At 42.2% G+C, this 11,037-nt stretch overlaps 1 protein-coding gene across 1 annotated transcript in view; it reads right to left on the bottom strand.

Annotated features, from left to right (window-relative positions):
* LOC110590097 (zinc finger protein 567) overlaps positions 1-11,037 on the bottom strand; it is a 156,349-nt gene that overhangs the window by 56,334 nt on the left and 88,978 nt on the right.

Raw genomic sequence — 11,037 nt, 5'->3', positions numbered from 1 at the left:
TATAGAGAGAGCATGAGCAGGGCGGGGAGACAGAGGGAGAGGGAGAAGCAGGCTCCCTGCCGAGCCAGGAGCCCAACGCGGGGCTCGATTCCAGGACCCTGGGATCATGACCTGAGCTGAAGGCAGTTGCTTAACCATTGGAGCCACCCAGGCGCCCCTGTACACCATTTTAAAATTGCCTCCATTTTATCACCTGCCAGTTAAGAAAAATATTGTATATAAGATTTTAGTCCTAAAACATTTTCCTAAAGTATTTTTTTCTCTTTTATCTGTCTTGCTTCACTTAACTCTTAACTCTGCTCCTGTTTGTGCAGCTTTGGAGTCAACAGAGTAATTAAAGCCTGACCCTAAGACAAAACCAGGGGAATGCCTTATGTGTTCACTGGCTATGGCCTAGGACTCCTCCCCCACAGAGCAAGACTGGTTGTACTGACCCATAGAGGAAAATTGAATCTGAAGTTCAGAATTGTTATTACTCAGCATGTCAGGAGGTGGGTGATCTGAACCCCCAAGTACGTCTATCTTACTTCATTCTAATTGGTAAGTGACTTGACAGTTGGACACCTGAATCATTAGACAAGATTTGTAAGATAAATCTTGGTTAATCCCACATTGCCTGGATAAATACCGTCTATAATACCCAAACCATGTAAGGGCCACTAAACAGTCTCCTTTATTTACCCCAAGCACAACAAAAAACCTCTAAAATGTCCTAATTATCAGTCAACCTTAATCTACCATTTAAGGTATTCCTTAGTTGTGTCTGTTACGGTAAGCAACACTTTCTTTGCTTTCCTTGATTGCATATGTATTTCAAATTTAAGGTGTTCTGTGTCTAAAATACTAGCTCCAACACAAGCTATTTTGTGAAAAAAACTGGCTTTGTAATGTTACTATTTTCCACCAATGAATAACAAAGTTAAATGTGATTTTTGTCATACAAAGTAATGATAACATAAGCTGGCATTTATTTAGCCTTACTTTTTTTCCCCAGTGTTTTCATCAAAGTCAGTGATTCTTAAACTTCAGTGTACATTAGAGTCACCGAAAGTGCTTGCTGCTTGAGCTTTACCTCCAGAGGTGCTGATTCAGTAAATCTGAAGTGGGAGCTGAGAATTTTTTTCTTTTTTTTTTTTTTTTAAAGATTTTATTTATTTGACAGAGACACAACGAGAGAGGGAACACAAGCAGGGGGAGTGGGAGAGGGAGAAGCAGGCTCCCCGCTGAGCAAGGAGCCCGATGTGGGGCTCGATCCCAGGACCCTGGGATCATGACCTGAGCTGAAGGCAGACGCTTAACGACTGAGCCACCCAGGTGCCCCTTTTGCAAACTTTTGACAAATACTTGCTTACCACCTATTACATGCTAGACATTAGATACACAGTATCAAGACAACATGCTGCTGCCCTTTTGAGATTTTTTTTTTTTTAAAGATTTTATTTATTTGAGAGAGAATGAGAGAGAGCGAGTACATGAGAGGGGGGGAGGGTCAGAGGGAGAAGCAGACTCCCTGCTGAGCAGGGAGCCCGATGCGGGATTCGATCCAGGGACTCCAGGATCATGACCTGAGCCGAAGGCAGTCGCCCAACCGCCTGAGTGCTCTTGTTGGGGGTGGGGAGTTGTTACATTTTTTATTTTGTGATAAACAAGGAAAATAATGCACTAGTAGGAAGGGAAAGTTTTGTGGGATGTGGTTGAAGATACAGACATGGAGCATAAGATGTAAGGATCATAGGACGTGTTGAACAAAGGCTTGGACTTTATTAAATGCAACGAGAATCAAAATGAGTATGGCAGTGATATGACTAACATTTTGACACTTGATCATTTGATGCTTTTGAAGAGTGGATTGAAATGGGAACGAGTAGAGGCAGGGTGACCATTTAAGAGTTGAATAATCACTGACACGAGGTGATAGAGGTTAGGACAGAGATGCTTCATTGGAGATAGAAATGGATAAATCTGGGTTTTTTTGGAGGTGAGCTAACAGGATTTACTGAGGTGCATGATAACAGGAAGACCTCAAGCACAATGCCAACTTCTTAAATGTATAACTGGTTAATTAAAGAATGTTGAAGGCTGTGGAGAAGCATTTCAGGAGGGAAAAGAATCCATTATGGGTACATTAGATTTGAAAAGCTTGTTTGATACTATGTGGAAATAAGAGGAGACCACTCACTAACTTTGGAATCAACCTTTTAGATAGTGTTAGGTGATAGGATAAGATCACTCCGGGAAAGTATGTGTTTGAGAAAACAAGAAAGCTTAGTTTGGAGCCTTGGCACTCCGATGTTTAGGAACCATGTAGAAAAAGGAAAAGTGGCCAATCTCCTGTGCTAAGGAGAAAGGATATCTAGAGTTTGGTGTCTCAGAAGCCAAGAGAGAAAGATAATCATTCTGTTGATAGCTTCTACAAAATTGAGTAAGGTGAGCACATGATGTCTTTTAGGTTTGGCAATTTATAGGCCATTGTAGACCTTTTGAAAAGCCTGTTTGGTGGACTGGTGGGGTCCTAAACCAGATTGGAGCAGCATAGGATAAATCGGTAAGAGTATGGCTCTGCTATCAGCCTACCTGCTATTATTATTATTATTATTATTAAGATTTTATTTATCTGACAGAAAGACACAGCAAGAGAGGGAACACAAGCAGGGGGAGTGGGAGAGGGAGAAGCAGGCTTCCTGCAGAGCAGGGAGCCCGACGCGGGGCTCGATCCCAGGACCCTGGGATCATGACCTGAGCCGAAGGCAGACGCTTAATGACTGAGCCACCCAGGCGCCCCTGCTACTGTTTTTGAGGCTTTCTGCAAGTTTTGTAACATTTGTGCCTCAGTTGCCTTATCAGTAGTGCATCATCTCATACAGTTGTTGTAATTAAATAATTAACATTAAAGAAAATCTTACTCTCTGTACATAATAAATGCTCAATAAATGTTTGTCACTATTAGACTGAGATAGTGAACAAAGATAGGAAGAGGTGACAGCAAGTATAGATTACTTGAAATATCTTGCTGGAAGCCCAGAGTGAGTCAGGTTGAGGCAGATGTGAGATTAAGGAAGGGTTTTTGGTTTTTATTAAAGATAGAATATATAGAGTATATTTATAAACAGATGGCAATGCCCCCGTAAGGTAACTTCAGTACACAATATTTGAGTGGCTAAGAGAAGATGAGCTGTTGCATAGATGACCCAGCTGGTGGTTGGTAGGAACTGGCTTATTTTATCTGAACAGGAAGGAAGAGAATGTAAGCATCAGTGCAAGCACATCTGAAAATATGGGAAGAATAAAAGGAGTTCTGAACTATCAGATAAAGTTGTTTAGTTAGAATGAAAGCTGGAATGTAAGATTTGAGGAGATAATAGGAGGTATGTTATACTTAAGAGTTGAAACATGCTCATGGATCCCCAGTAAAATGAAGGCTGTTAAATTTTTCATTAAAAATCCCCTTTTCGGGGCGCCTGGGTGGCTCAGTCATTGGGCGTCTGCCTTCTGCTCAGGTCATGATCCCAGAGTCCTGGGATCGAGCCCCACATCGGGCTCCCTGCTCAGCGGGAAGCCTGCTTCTCCCTCTTCCACTCCCCATGCTTGTGTTCCCTCTCTCGCTGTGGCTCTGTCAAATAAATAAATAAAACCTTTAAAAAAAAAATCCCCTTTTCCTCATCAAGCAATCCTCATTTCATACATCCCTAAGATGTATCCAGTTTGAACTGCAGAAAACCCCTGGGTTTTATGGAGTTGGCCAAGAACATACTAATGGTAACTTTTCTCCAATGATTTCAGATGTTAATCACATTTGAGAAACTTACTCAGATAACCTGCTAAATGAAAGGGAATTAATGAGAGTTTGTTATTGAATAAAAGTTCTATATAATGAGATTATTCTCCTAAAGAACTAAAAGATAAAATGCAGATGGTTGGAGGAATGAACTTTTGGGCAAATCTTCATTAGCTGTAGAATTAATATGGAGCCAGGGAATTTCTGGCAATGCTACATCAGGAATCTTGTAGAAAATAAGTTGATATGTGATAACAAGAAAATACTGGAGACCAGACAAAATATACCAAGTGTTAAATATTTATGCAAAAAATTTTTTCAACATAAATATTTTAAGGAATAGTGACTATGCAACAATGGTAATGTCCACTTTGTGGAGTTAACAAAAGAACTAAAATTTTGAGAAGCAGGGGCACCTGGCTGACTCATTCAGTAGAGCATGTGACTTTTTTTTTTTTTTTTTAAAGATTGAGAGCGTGCAGAAGGAGGGAGAGAGAATCCTCAAGCAGACTCTCCTCTGAGTGCAGAGCCTGAAGTGGGACTCAACTTCACAACCCTGAGATCATGACCTGAGCTGAAATCAAGAGTCCATTGCTTAACCAACTGAACCACCCAGGTGTCCTGAGCATGTGACTCTTGATCTCAGGGTTGTGAGTTCAAGCTCCACGTTGGGTATAGAGTTTACTTAAGAATAAAATTAGAGGGGCGCCTGGGTGACTCAGTCGTTAAGCATCTGCCTTTGGCTCAGGTCATGATCCCAGGACCTGGGATCGAGCCCTGCTCCACGGGAAGCCTGCTTCTCTCCCTCTCCCACTCCCCCTGCTTGTATTCCCTCTCTCGCTGTGTCTCTCTCTGTCAAATAAATAAAATCTTTAAAAAAATAAAATTAGGGGCGCCTGGGTGGCTCAGTCAGTTGAGAGTCTGCATTCAGCTCAGGTCATGATCCCAGGGTCCTGGGTTCAAGCCCTGCGTCGGGCTCCCTGCTTAGCGGGGAGTCTGCTTCTCCCTTTCCCTCTGCCCCTCCCCCCTGCTCCTGTCCTCTCTACCTCTCTCTCTCACATAAAATCTTTAAAAAAAAATAAAAGGGGGGCGCCTGGGTGGCTCAGATGGTTGGGCGTCTGCCTTCGGCTCAGGTCATGATCCCAGGGTCCTGGGATCGAGTCCCACATCTGGCTCCCGGCTCAGCGGGGAGCCTGCTTCTCCCTCTGACCCTCTCCCCTCTCATGCTGTTTCTCTCTCGCTCGCTCTCTAAAAAATAAATAAAATCTTAAAAAAAAATAAATAAATAAAAGGGGGCACCGGGTGGCTAGTCAGTTAAGTGTCCGACTCTTGGTTTGGGCTCGGGTCATGGTCTCAGGGTTGTGAGATTGAGCCCCGGAGTCCCGTGTAAACCTGCCTGAGATTCTTTCTGTCCTGCCCCTCCCACTTCTCGTGCTATCTATCTCTAAAATAAGATCTTAAAAATAAAATTAAAAGGGCACCTGGGTGTCTTAGTCATTTAAGCATCTGACTCTTGATTTCAGCTCAGGTCTTAATTTCAGAGTCATGAATTCAAGCCCTGTGTTGGGCTCCATGCTGGATGTGGTGCCTACTTAAATTTTTTAAAATTTAATTAAAAATAATAAAAAAGTTTTGAGAAGCAAACTTTTATGAGCAAGTTATTAGGTTAAAGCACTCTAAGGTCCTTTTATTTCAAGAGGATGGCATACATACTGTCTTAAGTGTGCATGTTAAAGTAGCCAGGGTAGCCACTAAGAGGGAGAGGCAGCAGGGAAAGAGAACTTCTAAAGTAGAAGAAAATGGAATGAGAAAAGAACCAACCCAAAGAAAGGCAGGAAAGTGGGGGAAAAAAAAAAAAGTTAAGTAGAAACCATAATGAATATTTGAAATAAATCTAAATGTATCATTAATCCCAATAAGTGTAAATGGGCTCAACTTTTCAGTTAGGATCAAAGATTGTGAAAGGATGGGTTTGGGTGTTTTTTTTGCTTTTTTGTTTTAAAGCAGCTATATGCTGGGGCGCCTGTCAAAGATTTTATTTGACAGAGAGATACACAGCGAGAGAGGGAACACAAACAGAGGGAGTGGGAGAGGGAGAAGCAGGCTTCCCGCTGAGCAGGGAGCCTGATGCGGGGCTTGATCCCAGGACCCTGGGACCATGACCTGAGCCGAAGGCAGACGCTTAACCATCTGAGCCACCCATGCGCCCCTTAAGTTTGTAATCCACATGATATGTTCTCATTCATCACTGTTCTTTACCACTGTGAAAATATATGTGAGAAGAGGACTGGCCAATTGGGTAAGTCTTCCATGCAGATGATGATGAACTAAAGATAGAGGAAATTCAAAACGAATGTAAAGGTTTTCAGTGAATGAGGAGTGTTTGTATTCTAGGGCTGCCAGAGCAAAATACCACAAAACTTAAAACAAGCCATCAAGTTTGTGGTATTTTGCTATTCTCTCCCCATTCTGGAGGCTAGACGTTCAAAACCAGTAGGTGTGATCTGGGACATACTCCCTCTAGAGGCTGTGGGGAAGAATGCTTCCTTGCTTCTTGTGGCCCCAGGCATTCCTGGTTTTGTAGTTTCATGGTCCCTTTCCCCTAGGCTCCTCTGTCTGTCTGCAAACCTCTCTCTTTCATAAGGACATGAATTATTGGATTTAGGGCTTATCCTGATGCAGTATGATCTCAACTTTATTACCTCTGCAAAGACCCTGTTTCCAAATAAAGTCACATTCATGGATACTAGTGTTAGGACTTAAACATATCTTTTTGGAGACATAATCCAACCCACAACCTGGAAATCAGTAAACCTAACTCAAACAGCAGTTTCTGTGAAAATAAGCTTAGATACATAAGTCCTTAAAATTGCCAGCATGAGTTTGAGCAAATCTAGCTAGAAGGCATCAGTTTCTTAAAAAAAAAAAAAAAAATTAGATGCGTGAATTTTTCTCAAATCTATATTCCCAGAATGAGTTTTGAACATTACAATATTTCAAAATATAGGAAGGGGTATTAACATAGAACATAGCTCTCACTGAAGGACTTTCATTGTGAGGATGAGGGATGCAAATATGTAAGCAACAAAACAATGACATCTGGGATCCATAGGTTGTGAGGCATGGGGAATGAGCAACATCAACTCTAGTGGACGATAGGAAAGAGAAATCCTTAGGAAAAGCGTGGCTAAGTTAAGGCAGAAAGTGGAGGTAGAACTTTTAGTGTTGAGGTTTAGCACATATGCAATGTTTGTGATATGGTTGGCAATTTTAAGGGCAAAATGAAATGATAGGCCCAGACAGTAGTAGAGGGGAAGTGTGAGGATGGTTGACTAACAGTGGCTATGCTGACAGGTCTGAAAAGTGGGGGTGCAGGGGCTTCATAGCTCTGTTTGGTTGGCTTTCTTATGTAAATTCTCTGAACCACTGCAGACAGTCACACCCATCTTTTTCACCTGGAACCAGACCAGTTTTAGTTTTTCCTAACTTCATTTAAGTGTAAATGGTTAAATGTTTGGTTGTCTGGGTTACTGAGATAATTCAAGGATTCCTGTCAGATACATAATCTAGGAAGGAAAGGGCAGGAGAAGCTAAGTTGTTTTTTAAGATTTATTTATTTTAGACTACACGAGCAGGGGGAAGGGCAGAGGGAGAGAGAAGGGGGGAAGCAGACTCCCCACTGAGCATGGAGCACGGAACCCCTCAGGGGGGCCCTATCCCAGGACTTGAGATCATGACCTGAGGTAAAACCAAGAGTCAGACACTTAACCAACTGAGCCACCCAGGCGCCCTGCAAAGTTTTTATGATAATAGAGCCATATAGAATGTGGTCATTGGTAAATGCAATCTCCACGTATCTCCCAGGGAAATCTAAAAGATGGCTTTGGTTATCTCATTGCCATTCAAAGAATAAATGTTTATAATTCTTCAATTTTTTTTAAAAGATTTTATTTATTTATTTGAGACAGAATGAGAGAGAGAGAGCACATGAGACGGGGGAGGGTCAGAGGGAGAAGCAGGCTCCCCGCCGAGCAGTCGAAGGGACCTGAGCCGAAGGCAGTCACTTAACCAACTAAGCCACCCAGGCGCCCCTTCAATTCTTTTTTTAAGATTTTATTTATTAGGGAGAGAGCACAAGCAGGGGGAGCGGTAGGCAGAGGGAGAAGCAGTCGCCCCGCTGAGCAAGGAGCCTCATGCGGGAGTCAATCCCAGGACCCTGGGATCATGACCTGAGCCGAAGGCAGATATTAACCGACTTAGCCACCCAGCTGCCCCTATTTCTTCAATTCTTGTGAAGAACAATCTGAATTCCTTATATCATTATTCAAGTTCTTTCATATTTTGTTCACTTTCTACTTTTCTAGTTTTACCTATCACTAATTTATAACTCGTTTTTTTTTAAAGATTTTATTTATTTGAGAGAGAGAATGAGAGAGAGAGAGAGCATATGAGAGGGGGGAGAGTCAGAGGGAGAAGCAGACTCCCTGCTGAGCAGGGAGCCCGATCCTGGGACTCCAGGATCATGACCTGAGCCGAAGGCAGTCAGCATGTGCTTTATATAGTAACTAAAAATAGATTGCTGATGGTCCCAGATCTTGCTTTGCACTCTTCCACATTACCAACTTTTCTTATGCTTTTTCCTCTGCTTGGAATGTCCATCCATTATAATTCTTAATTACCAGCTATCAAAATGTATTTGCCATCAAAGGCAGAGTTCAGCTGTTCTTTTTTTTTTTAAGATTTATTTGAGAGAGAGAGAATGAGAGAGAGAGAGCACATGAGGAGGGGGAGGGTCACTTGATCCAGGGACTCCAGGATCATGACCTGAGCTGAAGGCAGTCGCTTAACCAACTGAGTCACCCAGGCGCCCTCAGCTGTTATTCTTCCATTGAGCCTTTCCTATTCCTGCTTTTGTACACTTAGAGATCATAGGTTCCTAAATAGTAACTACCAATAATTGAGTCTTTAATATTTGCCAAACACTGTTCTAAAAACTTATAATGTATCAAGTCTATGAAATGTGGTCACTCATTTTCATTTTACAGATGAGGAAATAGAAATTTACATAGCTAGTAATTAAATATTAGTTCTTAAACCATTATTGTAAAAGAGCATCTTTAGAGATGAAATGGAAGCTCAAGACTATTGCAACCCCTTTATTTTATTTTTTTCTAACCCCTTTATTTTATAAGTGAACAAACTGAGACCAATACAATGAAGCAATTTGACTGAAGAACTATAATTAGCATAATGAATAGATAGGCAGGGTACCAAATCAATCTTAACAGCTTGGTAAGTTATCACAAGACCAAGAAAAATGACACTGAAATTATGAAAGGGAAAAATATAAAAATAGATCTAGAATATCCTCTATATGTACAATAGACATATAAAAGGGGAAGAAAAGGACAGATGTACAAGGTGGAAGTAATAATTAAAGCAAAAATGGAAGATTCCCTGCCTCAAGGAGGATTGAGTAGAGGTACTTTTCCCTGTTTCTCCTAAGTACAAATAAAACCCTGGATGCTTAGAGAAAACAAACGTAAGATTTTGAAAGTGGAAAGAAGACACAGGGTTGGGACCATGGGACCTAAGGAATAACATGGTGATGAGATTCTTGGAGGTTTTTTTTTTTTTTTTGCCTCATATGTCCCACACTTGGAGCTGAAGAAGTTGGCAACTCTGAAATGCCAAGTGGTGTAGACAGTAGGAAAAAAGCCCCAGCAAAAGCCTGCTCTCTAGGGGCACCTGGGTGGCTCAGTCATTAAGCGTCTGCCTTTGGCTCGGGTCATGATCCCAGGGTCCTGGGATTGAGCCCCACATCGGGCTCCCTGCTCAGCGGGAAGCCTGCTTCTCCCTCTCCCACTCCCTCTGCTTGTGTTCCCTCTCTCGCTGTGTCTCTCTCTGTCAAATAAATAAATAAAATCTTAAAAAAAAAAATCCTGCACTCTAACCAAAGAACAAGGAAAGCAGCAGCTTAGTAAGACTGGAAACTGGGAACCAGTAATGATATAGTCCAATCTGTCCCAGCCAGGGAGGTTACCAGTGGATGCCTAATGGAGAGCTGGAACTTTTGTCCCTGTTCCTGTCCCTGTTCAGCAATAACTAGGAGGACTTCCCCTTCGCAGGTATCAAAGAAGCCTGAGTGGAGATCCTAGACTTCTACCCACATTTGGCAGAGACAAGGTGGTATCTCTGCTCTCTCAACCATAACAACGTCAGAGGAAGCCAGCTAAAACTGAAGGTTTAAATAAGATCTAGTCTCATAACATAATGCCCAAAGTGTCCACGTTTCAGTAAAAAATCATACCCAGACCAGGAAAATCTCAACTTGAATAAAAATCAATAGATGTTTTGTCATGAGCCTAAAACTGCTTTAAAAAATAGTCTATCAAAAATATTAATAGATGGGGCGCATGGGGTGGCTCAGTCATTAAGCATCTGCCTTCAGCTCAGGTCGTGATCCCAGGGTCCTGGAATCGAGCCCCGCATCAGGCTCCCTGCTCCGCGGGAAACCTGCTCCCTCTCCCACTCCCCATGCTTGTGTTCCCCCTCTCGCTGTGTCTCTCTCTGTCAAATAAATAAATAAAATATTTAAAAAATAATAGAGGGGCGCCTGGGTGGCTCAGTTGGTTAAGTGTCTGTCTTCGGCTCAGGTCATTATCCCGGGGTCCTGCGATCAAGCCCCACATCAGGCTCCCTGCTCAGCGGGGAGACTCCTTCTCCCTCTCCCTCTGCCTGCCGCTCCCCCTGCCTGTGCTCTCTCTGTCAAATAAATAAAATCTTCAAAAAAAAAAAAACCTTAAAAATTAAAAAAAAATATTAATAGATGACAACACAGATGACAGAGATCTTACAATGATCTGACAAAGCTTTTAAAGCAGCCATTATTGGGGCGCCTGCATGGCTCAGATGGTTAGGCATCTGCCTTCGGCTCAGGTCATGATCCCAGGGTCCTAGGATCGAGCCCCACATCGGTGTCCTGGCTCCTGACTCCTGGCCCGGCAGGGAGCCTGCTTCTCCCTCTCCCTCTCCCTCTGCCTCTCTCCCTGCTCATGCTCTCTTTCTCTGTATCTCTGTGTCTCAAATGAATAAATAAAATCTTTAAAAAATAAAAAAATAAAGCAACCATTATTAACATGCCCTAATTAGCAATTGCAAAAACACTTGAAATAAGTGAAAAATAGAAAGTAAATTTCAGCAAAAAATGGACGACATAAAGAGAACTAAGTGGAAATTTTAGAATTGAAATATATAATAAC

This window comes from Neomonachus schauinslandi, chromosome 16 (assembly GCF_002201575.2).
Source record: "Neomonachus schauinslandi chromosome 16, ASM220157v2, whole genome shotgun sequence".
Taxonomy (NCBI): Eukaryota; Metazoa; Chordata; class Mammalia; order Carnivora; family Phocidae; genus Neomonachus; species Neomonachus schauinslandi.
This window is presented reverse-complemented; position numbering and strand designations above follow the sequence as displayed.